Raw genomic sequence first — 14,627 nt, 5'->3', positions numbered from 1 at the left:
CTGTCTTTGACTCGACCTCCCTGTCTTTCCTGTGTTTGACTCGACCTCCCTGTCTTTCCTGTCTTTGACTTGACCTCCCTGTCTTTCCTGTCTTTGACTCGACCTCCCTGTCTTTGACTCGACCTCCCTATCTTTCCTGTCTTTGACTCGACCTCCCTGTCTTTGACTCGACCTCCCTGTCTTTGACTCGACCTCCCTGGCTTTCCTGTCTTTGACTCGACCTCCCTTGTCTTTCCTGTCTTTGACTCGACCTCCTTGGCTTTCCTCAGCTGAACTATCTGTTCTATTAAAACACCCAACACACGCCTGACCTCATCATCATCATCATCACCACCACCACCAACAACAACAACAACATCAACATGTATGTGTCACATCTATTTAATCAATGATAGTTACTAAACAGACTATTAAATAGTTGGTAAGTCGTTACAACAAAGATACATTAATCAACACGAATAACAGCAAGAGCTAACTAATAGCTAACCAATAACTAATTAGCTAAGTTAAGTTTATACATAAATACACTGAGTAATCACGTTTTCAAGTCAACTACTATATTACCTCATGTTAATTAATCTTTATTATAAAGTGTTACTTAACAATTCCAAAGTATTATTCAGTTGCAGAAAAGTAGTGAATATACTGTATATTTACAAACAAGCTCATATTGACAGACAGGATAAACCTACATGTCGAATGGCAGATCTGTAGTAAAATATATAACATACAACTGTAAAGGAAAGAGAATCAACACTTCATATTGTTGATCCTCTGAAGATACAGGCTGTGACTGCACCTATTCAATACCCTGTACCTGTCTGTCTCTCGCTCTCTCAATCTCTGTGTGTCTGTCTGTCTGTCTCTCCATCTCTGTGTGTCTGTCTCTCTGTCTATCTGTCTCTCTCTCTCCGTCTCTGTGTGTCTGGCTGTCTCTCTCTCTCGCTGTCTCTGTGTGTCTGTCTCTGTCTGTCTCTCTCTCCATCTCTGTGTCTGTCTGTCTCTCTCTCTCCGTCTCTGTGTCTGTCTGTCTGTCTCTCTCTCTCTCTCTCTCCCCGTCTCTGTGTGTCTGTCTCTCTCTCTCTCAGTCTCTGTCTGTCTGTCTGTCTTGCTCTCATTCTCTGTGTGTCTGTCTGTCTCTCTCTCCATCTCTGTGTGTCTGTCTGTCTCTCTCTCTCTCCGTCTCTGTGTGTCTGTCTCTCTCTCTCTCCGTCTCTGTGTGTCTGTCTGTCTGTCTGTCTCTCTCTCTCTCCGTCTCTGTGTGTCTGTCTGTCTCTCTCTCTCCGTCTCTGTGTGTCTGTCTGTCTCTCTCTCTCCGTCTCTGTGTGTCTGTCTGTCTCTCTCTCTCTCCGTCTCTGTCTGTCTGTCTGTCTTCTCTCTCTCTCTCTCTCTCTCCGTCTCTGTGTCTGTGTGTGTAATGTAATCATACTATACATGGGTTAAAATGGTTCGTTACACAGACTCAAAGCAATACTATTAATAGTTACAGTATTTCAAAAGAATTCCATGTTGTGAAAAAAAATTGCATGTTGTGTTGCACTGTTGAGGTAATGTATGGAACGTTTCTATTCAAAGTGACTTACAGTGACTGCATTTAAATAGATGTGATATTAATGAAAGTTGTTAAATCTAGAGAGTCTATTGCAGGAGGTTGTCTTGTGCTGGTCCTGCCTCGCAAAAGAGCCAGCCAGTGGATGGTTCTGGAGGATGGTCTGATCAGTACAGCCCGTCCCAGCCAGTGGATGGTTCTGGAGTGGAGGATGGTCTGATCAATACAGCCCGTCCCAGCCAGTGGATGGTTCTGTAGGATGGTCTGATCAGTACAGCTCGTCCCAGCCAGTGGATGGTTCTGGAGTGGAAGATGCTCTGATCAGTACAGCCCGTCCCAGCCAGTGGATGGTTCTGGAGGATGCTCTGATCAGTACAGCTCGTCCCAGCCAGTGGATGGTTCTGGAGTGGAGGATGCTCTGATCAGTACAGCCCTTCCCAGCCAGTGGATGGTTCTGGAGTGGAGGAGTCTCTGATCAGTACAGCCCTTCCCAGCCATTGGATGGTTCTGGAGGATGGTCTGATCAGTACAGCCCGTCCCAGCCAGTGGATGGTTCTGGAGGATGGTCTGATCAGTACAGCCCGTCCCAGCCAGTGGATGGTTCTGGAGGATGGTCTGATCAGTACAGCCCGTCCCAGCCAGTGGATGGTTCTGGAGGAGGGGGTGTTTCAGAGGGTCTCTGTGTGCGTGTAGCCCTCCGAGCTCTGAGAGACACCAGATTCAACAGTCTCTCCAGCTCATCTCCTGACTCAGACCTCTCTAGCCTTGAAACCTGACCCCCAACTCCCGACCCCTGGGTCTCCTCCAGGGGCGCCCAGGTGTTCTGTCCGTCCCAGGCCCTGAGCGGGGGCAGCATCTGGGCTGGGTGGAGGTTGAACCCTGGAGGAGGAGAGGGGTAACCCTGGTAGGCAGGCCGCGTTGGGGGGAGAGTATCATAGTGGTTCTGGTCAGGTTCTGGGACAGGGTCTGGGTCTGGGTCTGGGTTGGGCTCACGGTACTCTTCATACACTGGTGATGAGGTCTCCTCTCGATCAGGTTGGTGCTCTTTCACTCCCTCGCTGGAGTGGACTCTTCTTTGGCCTGTGATCACTCCGTCTATCCTGTACCCTGTCCCTCTATGTCCCTCGTACCTCCTCTCTGCTGAGTGTGGTCTCTCTGCCCCATACCCTGTCCCCCCTCCGTCAATAGACTCACGCCTTTCCCTCCTGTTCCTGCTTCTGTCTCTCTGACCTCTTCTATCAGCTGAACCATACCCTCTATGGCCTCTCCCTCCATCATACCTTCTCTCTCTCTCTCCCTCCATCCCTCTCCCTCCCTCCATCCCTCTCTCTCCCTCCATCCCTCTCTCTCCCTCCATCCCTCTCCCTCCCTCCATCCCTCTCCCTCCCTCCATCCCTCTCTCTCCCTCCATCCCTCTCCCTCTCTCCATCCCTCTCTCCCTCCCTCTCTCCATCCCTCTCTCTCCCTCCATCCCTCTCTCTCCCTCCATCCCTCTCCCTCTCTCCATCCCTCTCTCTCCCTCCATCCCTCTCCCTCTCTCCATCCCTCTCTCTCTCTCCATCCCTCTCTCCATCCCTCTCTCCATCCCTCTCTCTCCCTCCATCCCTCTCTCTCTCTCCATCCCTCTCCCTCTCTCTCTCTCCATCCCTCTCTCTCTCTCCATCCCTCTCCCTCTCTCCATCCCTCTCCCTCTCTCTCTCTCCATCCCTCTTTCTCTCTTTCTCTCAGCTGAGAGTGAGCTGAGGCTTCTTCTGTCACTTGTGTTTTCTCTTCCTCGTTCCTTCCTGTACCCCCCCAGCCCGTAGTCCAGCTGCAGTGAGCGCACGCTTCCTGCTCGGCTGAACGACGGAAGGTCGTCTGTAATGTCATAGCGTGATCCCCCCTCGATGCCAGGGAGGCGGAGCCGGGACGGGGACAGCCAATCAGACGAGTCCCACTGGTAGGCTGGGGAGGAAGAGGAGGAAGAGTGTTAGAAAGCTGAAAACACTAAAAAGTTGTAAAGTGTGATTACTGTACATCTTCGCTGGAGGGGAACTTCACTGCTGTATTGGGGGTCAGGGAACATGCCGGTGGAGAGCAGGAAACATTGCAGTTATAAAATCAGTGAAAAAAAAACAAGTCTTTGTTTATGTTTTTTAAATGCTCTTACAATCCACTAAGTACTCTTTGACGAACTCTACACAAATGTCATCCAGGCATCTTCGTCGGTTTTCCGTTGGACTAGACTCGCTAGCAAGCTAATGCTAGCTGATTATCATGTAGCAGCCTATGCTGACTAGCGTCGCTTGAATGCTAGCTAGATAGCTAATGGCGATAATGTTAGTTGTGGTGAAACAAACAAGAAATAAGACAAAAAAACAGAAAACTTGAGCGTGCATAACTATTCACGCCCCCCCAAAGTCAATACTTTGTAGAGCCACTTTTTGCAGCAATTACAGCTGCAAGTCTCTTGGGGTATGTCTCTATAAGCTTGGCACATCTAGCCACTGGGATCTTTTCCCATTCTTCAAGGCAAAACTGCTCCAGCTCCTTCAAGTTGGATGGGTTCCGCTGGTGTACAGCAATCTTTAAGTCATACCACAGATTCTCAATTGGATTGAGGTCTGGGCTTTGACTAGGCCATTCCAAGACATTTCAATGTTTCCCCTTAAACCACTCGAGTGTTGCTTTAGGAGTATGCTTAGGGTCATTGTCCTGTTGGAAGGTGAACCTCCGTCCCTGTCTCAAATCTCTGGAAGACTGAAACAGGTTTCCCTCAAGAATGTCCTTGTATTTAGCGCCATCCATCATTCCTTCAATTCTGACCAGTTTCTCAGTCCCTGCCGATGAAAAACATCCCCACAGCATGATGCTGCCACCACCATGCTTCACTGTGGGGATGGTGTTCTCGGGCTGATGAGAGGTGTTGGGTTTGCGCCAGACATAGCGTTTTCCTTGATGGCCAAAAAGCTCAATTTTAGTCTCATCTGACCAGAGTACCATCTTCCATATGTTTGGGGAGTCTCCCACATGCCTTTTGGCGAACACCAAACGTGTTTGCTTATTTTTTCCTTTAAGCAATGCCTTTTTTTTTGGCCACTCTTCCGTAAAGCCCAGCTCTGTAGAGTGTACGGCTTAAAGTGGTCTTATGGACAGATACGCCAATCTCTGCTGTGGAACTTTGCAGCTCCTTCAGGGTTATCTTTGGTCTCTTTGTTGCCTCTCTTGGCAGGTATGTTGTGGTGCCATATTCTTTCCATTTTTTTATAATGGATTTAATGGTGCTCTGTGGGATGTTCAAAGTTTAGGATACTTTTTTATAACCTAACCCTGATCTGTACTTCTCCACAACTTTGTCCCTGACGTGTTTGGAGAGCTCCTTGGTCTTCATGATGCCGCTTGCTTGGTGGTGCCCCTTGCTTAATGGTGTTGCAGACTCTGGGGCTTTTCAGAACAGGTGTATATATACTGAGATCATGTGACAGATCATGTGACACTTAGATTGCACACAGGTGGACTTTATTTAACTAATTATGTGACTTCTAAAGGTAATTGGTTGCACCAGATCTTATTTAGGGGCTTCATAGCAAAGGGGGTGAATACATATGCACACACCACTTTTCCATTATACATTTTTTAGATTTTTTTTAAACAAGTTATTTTTTTCATTTCACTTCACCAATTTGGACTATTTTGTGTATGTCCATTACATGAAATTCAAATAAAAAATCCATTTAAATTACAGGTTGTAATGCAACAAAATCGGAAAAACGCCAAAGGGGATGTCACACCCTGGCTCTGGGACTCTTTATGTTGAGCCAGGGTGTGTTCATTCTATGTGTTCTGTTTCTTTGTTTGGTTGTTCTAGGTTGTCTGTTTCTATGTTTGCCTGTGTGACTCCCAATCAGAGGCAACGAGTGTCAGCTGTCTGCTGGTTGTCTCTGATTGGGAGCCATATTTAACTGTCTGTGTTTCACTTTGTGTTTGTGGGTTTTTGTTCCGTGTTCGGTCAGTGTCACCGTGGACTTCACGAGTCGTGTTTTGTTTGTAACTTTAACTAATTAAAGTCATGTTTGTTTCACACGCTGCGCCTTGGTCTACTCACTCCTACGACGATCGTGACAGAAAAACCCACCATACCAGGACCAAGCAGCGTGTCCAGGAACACACGCAGGAGGTGACTCTGGTGGATGTCCTCCTCGGTTGGGGGCAGATTACTGAGGAGGAGGCCGTCCGGTACCGGAAGGCGATAAAGGGGGAGACCCAGGCAGGAGAGGAGCAGCGGCGCCAAACGGGTCAACGTCGGACAGGCGAGAGGCAACCCCAATAAATTTTTAGGGGGGGACACACGGCATGGGCGACTGGGCAGCAGGAGGCTGCCACAGGGCGAAATGGGAGACGAGGAGAGAAGGCCACCGGGTTACAGGAGCCATTGGCGAGAGGAGGGAAGGAAGTTGTAGAGGCACGGCGAGAGGTACTGAGGTGTATTGCCAGTCCGGTCCGGCCCGTTCCTGATCCCCGTTTAAGGCCAGTGGTGTGTGTTCCCAGTCCGGTCCGGCCCGTTCCTGCTCCACGCACCAAGCCTATGGTGTGCGTCGCCAGCCCAGCCCGGCCTGTTCCTGCTCCACGCACCAAGCCTACGGTGTGCGTCGCCAGCCCTGTCCGGCCTGTCCCTGCTCCACGCACCAAGCCTACGGTGTGCGTCGCCAGTCCTGCCCGGCCTGTTCCTGCTCCACGCACCAAGCCTACGGTGTGCGTCGCCAGCCCAGCCCGGCCTGTTCCTGCTCCACGCACCAAGCCTACGGTGTGCGTCGCCAGCCCTGCCCGGCCTGTTCCTGCTCCATGCACCAAGCCTACGGTGTGCGTCGACAGCCCAGCCCGGCCTGTCCCTGCTCCACGCACCAAACCTACGGTGTGCGTCGCCAGCCCAGCCCGGCCTGTTCCTGCTCCACGCACCAAGCCTACGGTGTGCGTCGCCAGCCCTGCCCGGCCTGTCCCTGCTCCACGCACCAAGCCTACGGTGTGCGTCGACAGCCCAGCCCGGCCTGTCCCTGCTCCACGCACCAAGCCTACGGTGTGCGTCGTCAGCCTGGTCCAGCCCGTTCCTGCCACTCGCACCAAGCCAGGGGTGCGAGTCGTCAGCCTGGTCCAGCCCGTTCCTGCCACTCGCACCAAGCCAGGGGTGCGAGTCGTCAGCCTGGTTCAGCCCGTTCCTGCTACTCGCACCAAGCCCGAGTACAGTCGTTAAGCCTGGTAAGGCCCGTCGCTGCTCCACGCACCAAGCCTAGGGTGCGAGTCGTCCAGTCCGGCACAACCCGTGCCTGGGTCATCGGTGCCAATTCAGGTACCGCTCAACTGCTCCACTAAGGAGCTGAAGCCTACCGCCCTGCTACGTCCCAGTCCGGCTCCAGCCAGCGGGGCCAGACCGGACCAGGGGCGCTATGGGGGGTTTGTTGGAGGGTGGTGGGCAAGGCCGGAGCCAGAACCGCCGCCGAGGAGGTATGCCCACCCAGCCCTCCCCTGTTTTGCTCGTATTTAGGCGCGGTCGCAGTCCGCGCCTTTAGGGGGGGGTACTGTCACACCCTGGCTCTGGGACTCTTTATGTTGAGCCAGGGTGTGTTCATTCTATGTGTTCTGTTTCTTTGTTTGGGTGTTCTAGGTTATCTGTTTCTATGTTTGCCTGTGTGACTCCCAATCAGAGGCAACGAGTGTCAGCTGTCGGCTGGTTGTCTCTGATTGGGAGCCATATTTAACTGTCTGTGTTTCACTTTGTGTTTGTGGGTTTTTGTTCCGTGTTCGGTCAGTGTCACCGTGGACTTCACGAGTCGTGTTTTGTTTGTAACTTTAACTAATTAAAGTCATGTTTGTTTCACACGCTGCGCCTTGGTCTACTCACTCCTACGACGATCGTGACAGGGGATGAATATTTTTCAAATATTATTAGCATATCTAATCAGAACTGAAAGATCCGGTCCAGACGCGAGTGCTGCAGCTCTGTGCCAAAACTATTATATATATATATATATATATATATATATATATTATTTACTAACATAACTTAACCCGTTTTAACTGCCGCCGTTAACCCAGTAAAGGTCAGATTATGTTTTGCACACTTTTGATACAGATGTGCCTTGTCTCAACACTAAAACCAGCTTTCAAACAAGCCCTACTCAGCAATAGAGCATTGACGACCCATCCTCAGTGTATCTGGTGGGCGGGGATACCTGGCCGGATTTCTCCGAGTATGAACATCGACTGTCGCAACATGAATGGAAACAAATCCAGACTCACGAGAGAGCCTTCAGAAAAAGCCTTGACACTTAACTGCTACAGGAGAAAACAAACTTAGTCTCTTCCGGAGATCCAGGGAAATGGAATAGAGTGGCGGCTGAAAGGAGCTTTCTACAGGAACGGCATATTTTCTGCCTAAACATCGGGATGGGAGACCCTTTGGTGCTCCACTCCTGAAATATGTTGTACGGATCCTGAAAAGGTTCCCTACACGCGAGGATTGCCCAGCGGAGGTGACAGTCACCAACCCTCACTGACTGGATTGAGGCTTAGCTGCACTTTATTCGGGATACCGTTCAACCATCACTCGGTGGCAGTGGAACAGAGAAAGGTATGCAGGGAGAAACTGGCATACTTATGGCAGCATCATAAATCTAAAGCGATTTACATTATTGTGAACAATAGTTCATACCCCAGCCCCCAGCCCAGTACTGGTAATGATATAGTTCATACCCCAGCCCAGTACTGGTAATGATATAGTTCATACCCCAGCCCCCAGCCCAGTACTGGTAATGATATAGTTCATACCCCAGCCCCCAGCCCAGTACTAGTAATGATATAGTTCAAACCCCTGCCCCCAGCCCAGTACTGGTAATGATATAGTTCATACCCCAGCCCAGTACTGGTAATGATATAGTTCATACCCCAGCCCAGTACTGGTAATGATATAGTTCATACCCCAGCCCAGTACTGGTAATGATATAGTTCATACCCCAGCCCAGTACTAGTAATGATATAGTTCATACCCCAGCCCAGTACTAGTAATGATATAGTTCATACCCCAGCCCCCAGCCCAGTACTAGTAATGATATACAGTGGGGGAAAAAAGTATTTAGTCAGCCACCAATTGTGCAAGTTCTCCCACTTAAAAAGATGAGAGAGGCCTGTAATTTTCATCATAGGTACACATCAACTATGACAGACAAAATGAGGAAATTTTTTATGAATTTATTTGCAAATTATGGTGGAAAATAAGTATTTGGTCAATAACAAATGTTTCTCAATACTTTGTTATATACCCTTTGTTGGCAATGACACAGGTCAAACGTTTTCTGTAAGTCTTCACAAGGTTTTCACACACTGTTGCTGGTATTTTGGCCCATTCCTCCATGCAGATCTCCTCTAGAGCAGTGATGTTTTGGGGCTGTCGCTGGGCAACACAGACTTTCAACTCCCTCCAAAGATTTTCTATGGGGTTGAGATCTGGAGACTGGCTAGGCCACTTCAGGACCTTGAAATGCTTCTTACGAAGCCACTCCTTCGTTGCCCGGGCGGTGTGTTTGGGATCATTGTAATGCTGAAAGACCCAGCCACGTTTCATCTCAATGCCCTTGCTGATGGAAGGAGGTTTTCACTCAAAATCTCACGATACATGGCCCCATTCATTCTTTCCTTTACACGGATCAGTCGTCCTGGTCCCTTTGCAGAAAAACAGCCCCAAAGCATGATGTTTCCACCCCCATGCTTCACAGTAGGCATGGTGATCTTTGGATGCAACTCAGCATTCTTTGTCCTCCAAACACGACGAGTTGAGTTTTTACCAAAAAGTTATATTTTGGTTTCATCTGACCATATGACATTCTCCCAATCCTCTTCTGGATCATCCAAATGCACTCTAGCAAACTTCAGACGGGCCTGGACATGTACTGGCTTAAGCAGGGGGGACACGTCTGGCACTGCAGGATTTGAGTCCCTGGCGGCGTAGTGTGTTACTGATGGTAGGCTTTGTTACTTTGGTCCCAGCTCTCTGCAGGTCATTCACTAGGTCCCCCCGTGTGGTTCTGGGATTTTTGCTCACCGTTCTTGTGATCATTTTGACCCCACGGGGTGAGATCTTGCGTGGAGCCCCAGATCGAGGGAGATTATCAGTGGTCTTGTATGTCTTCCATTTCCTAATAATTGCTCCCACAGTTGATTTCTTCAAACCAAGCTGCTTACCTATTGCAGATTCAGTCTTCCCAGCCTGGTGCAGGTCTACAATTTTGTTTCTGGTGTCCTTTGACAGCTCTTTGGTCTTGGCCATAGTGGAGTTTGGAGTGTGACTGTTTGAGGTTGTGGACAGGTGTCTTTTATACTGATAACAAGTTCAAACAGGTGCCATTAATACAGGTAACGAGTGGAGGACAGAGGAGCCTCTTAAAGAAGAAGTTACAGGTCTGTGAGAGCCAGAAATCTTGCTTGTTTGTAGGAGACCAAATACTTATTTTCCACCATAATTTGCAAATAAATTCATTAAAAATCCTACAATGTGATTTTCTGGATTTTCTGTCATAGTTGACGTGTACCTATGATGAAAATTACAGGCCTCTCTCATCTTTTTAAGTGGGAGAACATGCACAATTGGTGGCTGACTAAATACTTTTTTTCCCCACTGTAGTTCATACCCCAGCCCAGTAGTGGTAATGATATAGTTCATACCCCAGCCCCCAGCCCAGTACTGGTAATGATATAGTTCATACCCCAGCCCCCAGCCCAGTACTGGTAATGATATAGTTCATACCCCCGCCCCCAACCCAGTACTGGTAATGATATAGTTCATACCCCAGCCCAGTACTGGTAATGATATAGTTCATACCCCAGCCCCCAGCCCAGTACTGGTAATGATATAGTTCATACCCCCGCCCCCAACCCAGTACTGGTAATGATATAGTTCATACCCCAGCCCAGTACTGGTAATGATATAGTTCATACCCCCGCCCAGTACTAGTAATGATATAGTTCATACCCCCGCCCAGTACTAGTAATGATATAGTTCATACCCCAGCCCCTGCCCAGTACTAGTAATGATATAGTTCATACCCCAGCCCAGTACTAGTAATGATATAGTTCATACCCCAGCCCCCAGCCCAGTACTGGTAATGATATAGTTCATACCCCCACTCAGTACTAGTAATGATATAGTTCATACCCCAACCCCCCACCCAGTACTAGTAATGATATAGTTCATACCCCAACCCCCCGCCCAGTACTAGTGATGATATAGTTCATACCCCAACCCCCCGCCCAGTACTAGTGATGATATAGTTCATACCCCAGCCCAGTACTAGTAATGATATAGTTCATACCCCAACCCCCAGCCCAGTACTAGTAATGATATAGTTCATACCCCAACCCCCCGCCCAGTACTAGTAATGATATAGTTCATACCCCCGCTCAGTACTAGTAATGATTTAGTTCATACCCCAACCCCCAACCCAGTACTAGTAATGATATAGTTCATACCCCAGCCCCCAGCCCAGTACTAGTAATGATATAGTTCATACCCCAGCCCCTGCCCAGTACTAGTAATGATATAGTTCATACCCCAGCCCCTGCCCAGTACTAGTAATGATATAGTGCATACCCCCGCTCAGTACTAGTAATGATATAGTTCATACCCCTGCCCAGTACTGGTAATGATATAGTTCATACCCCAGCCCAGTACTAGTAATGATATAGTTCATACCCCAGCCCAGTACTAGTAATGATATAGTTCATACCCCAGCCCAGTACTGGTAATGATATAGTTCATACCCCAGCCCAGTACTAGTAATGATATAGTTCATACCCCAGCCCCCAGCCCAGTACTAGTAATGATATACAGTGGGGGAAAAAGTATTTAGTCAGCCACCAATTGTGCAAGTTCTCCCACTTAAAAGGTGTCACCAACCAGAGTTTAAAGGTCACAAAGCTCCAGTCCTCCCATGCCCATCAGATGGTGTCACCTACGACAGTTTAAAGGTCACCAGGCCCCAGTCCTCCCATGACCTCATACATATCTTCAATGCCTGTCTGATTAATGGACAGGTACCTGATTCATGGAAGGGTGCTCTTATCCCCTGAACACAATGTTCCAGATGATCCAGCTACATGGAGAGACCCTCTTGCCCTCTTGCCTGTAAAGTGTCCATGAAAGGCTTGTTCACCAGCATCCTACCATGGCTTGTAGATGCAGCCATTCTCTCTGCCAAACAAAAGCCATATATCAAATAAAATAAAATAAAATCTTATTGTCACACGCGCCGAATACAACAGGTGTAGACGTTACCGTGAAATGCTTACTTAAAAACCCCTTAACCAACAATGCAGTTCAATAAATAGAGTTAAGAAAATATTTACTAAATAAACTAAAGTAAAAAATTATAAAAAGTAACACAATAAAGTAACACTAACGAGGCTATATACAGGGGGTACCGGTACCGAGTCAATGTGTGGGGGTACAGGTTAGTCCAGGTAATAATGAGGCTATATACAGGGGGTACTGGTACCGAGTCAATGTGTGGGGGTACAGGTTAGTCCAGGTAATAATGAGGCTATATACAGGGGGTACCGGTACCGAGTCAATGTGTGGGGGTACAGGTTAGTCCAGGTAATAATGAGGCTATATACAGGGGGTACTGGTACCGAGTCAATGTGTGGGGGTACAGGTTAGTCGAGGTAATATGTACATGTAGGTAGGGGTAAAGTGACTATGCATAGATAATAAACAGAGAGTAGCAGCAGTGTAAAATCAAAGGGGGGGGGGGTCAATGTAAATAGTCTAGGTGGCCATTTGATTAATTGTTCAGCAGTCTTATGGCTTGTGGGTAGAAGCTGTTAAGGAGCCTTTTGGACCTAGACTTGGCACTCCGGTACTGCTTGCCGTGCGGTAGCAGGGAGAACAGTCTATGACTAGGGTGACTGGAGTCTTTGACAATTTTTTGGCCTTTCCTTAGACACCGCCTAGTATATAGGTCCTGGATGGCCGGAAAGCTTGGCTCCAGTGATGTACTGGGCTGTTCGCACTACCCTCTGTAGCGCCTTACTGTGAGATGCCGAGCAGTTGCCATACCAGGTGGTGATGCAACTGGTCAAGATGCTCTCGATGGTGCAGCTGTATAACTTTTTGAGGATTTGGGGACCCCATGCCAAATCTTTTCAGTCTCCTGAGGGAGAAAAGGTGTTGCCATGCCCTCTTCACGACTGTCTTGGTGTGTTTGGACCATGATAGTTTGTTGGTGATGTGGACACCAAGGAACTTGAAACTCTCGACCCGCTCCACTACAGCCCCGTCGATGTTAATGGGGGCCTGTTCGGCCCGCATTTTTCTGTAGTCCACGATCATCTCCTTTGTCTGCTCACATTGAGGAAGAGGTTGTTGTCCTGCCAGGTCTCTGACCTCCTCCCTATAGGACGTCTCACCATTGTGAGCCATGAGCAGCCTTTCAAAGCACTTCACGTGATTGCTACGGGTAGGTAATCATTTAGGCAGGTTACCTTTGCTTTCTTGGGCACAGGGACTACGGTGGTCTGCTTGAAACATGTTGGTATTACAGACTCAGTCAGGGACATGTTGAAAATGTCAGTGAAGACACTTGCCAGTTGGTCCGCGCATGCTTTGAGTACACATCCTGGTAATCCGTCTGGCCCAGCGGCTTTGTGAATGTTGACCTGCTTAAAGGTCTTGCTCACATCGGCTACGGAGAACGTGATCACACAGTCATCCGGAACAGCTGGTGCTCTCATGCATGCTTCAGTGTTGCTTGCCTCGAAGCGAGCATAAAAGGCATTTAGCTCGTCTGTTAGGCTCGCGTCACTGGGCAGCGCGTGGCTGTGCTTCCCTTTGTAGTCCGTAATAGTTTGCAAGCCCTGCCACATCCGACGAGCGTCAGAGCCAGTGTAGTAGGATTCAATCTAAGTCCTGTAGTGACGATTTGCCTGTTTGATGGTTCGTCTGAGGGCGTAGCGGGATTTCTTGTAAGCGTCCGGATTAGTGTCCCGTTCCTTGAAAGCTTCAGGTCTTGACAGACAGGGCATGAATGAGTTTTCTGCCTAAAAACTGGAATGGATGACGTCAAGCATGAATCCACAAAGTTTTCCACTGTGTTTCTGGACATTAGAGATGCCTTTGGTACTTAATCACATAGTGTAATGATCAATGACTTGAGGAAATACAACTGCCTCAGCCTTATGTGGACATTATATCTGATGTGTACAAAGGCTCTTTTCTCCAAGTTATCTGTGGGAAGCAGCTGACTGAGCCAATCCCACTCAGGGTTGGCATAGAAACCGGCTGCCAATGGAATGCTGTTAACTTCATCCATCAACCAGTGGCTGAAATGGCTGTGCCAGTGTGCCCCAGCCCATGTGCGGTCCCCGAACCCAGTACAGGGGTATGCTGATGACATTCAGCTCTCCTCCAGAAAGGAGCATGTTATCAAAGATATGCTCTCTCACACAGATTACTTTTTTTAAATGGTCTGGGCTGGAAGTGAAAGGGTCTGGGCTGGAAGTGGAATGGTCTGGGCTGGAAGTGAAATGGTCTGGGCTGGAAGTGTAATGGTCTGGGCTGGAAGTGAAATGGTCTGGGCTGGAAATGAAATGGTCTGGGCTGGAAATGAAATGGTCTGGGCTGGAAGTGAAATGGTCTGGGCTGGAAGTGAAATGGTCTGGGCTGGAAGTGAAATACCCTAAATGTGCAATGTTCTATGAAAGATGCAGCGGATGTCAGTCTAAAACTGATTTACACTAATGAATTAAGCAATCAGAGTTTACTCTAGTCACGAAACATATAGTTATCTTGAACATAAGTTTAATGTTGCTGGCGAGTGGGGGGGAACAAGTTGAGGAGCTCGTCCATGAGTATTCAACCAGGCTATTCAACATTTCCCCTCTGCCTGTGGTCATGAAGCTAGGGGCTGTGAGAGAGGAGAGCTCTAGCAAAGATTCAACATCTGCTTGCCAATGTGCATATCCCACAGAAGGTTCTGAGTGGTGAGAAAGTTGCTCTGCTTAAACTCACACACACCACGTTGTCTTCCTGACCCAAAGAGAAGGGGGTTTAGGT

The sequence above is a fragment of the Coregonus clupeaformis genome, chromosome 27 (genome assembly GCF_020615455.1).
Source record: "Coregonus clupeaformis isolate EN_2021a chromosome 27, ASM2061545v1, whole genome shotgun sequence".
Lineage (NCBI taxonomy): Eukaryota > Metazoa > Chordata > Actinopteri > Salmoniformes > Salmonidae > Coregonus > Coregonus clupeaformis.
This window is presented reverse-complemented; position numbering follows the sequence as displayed.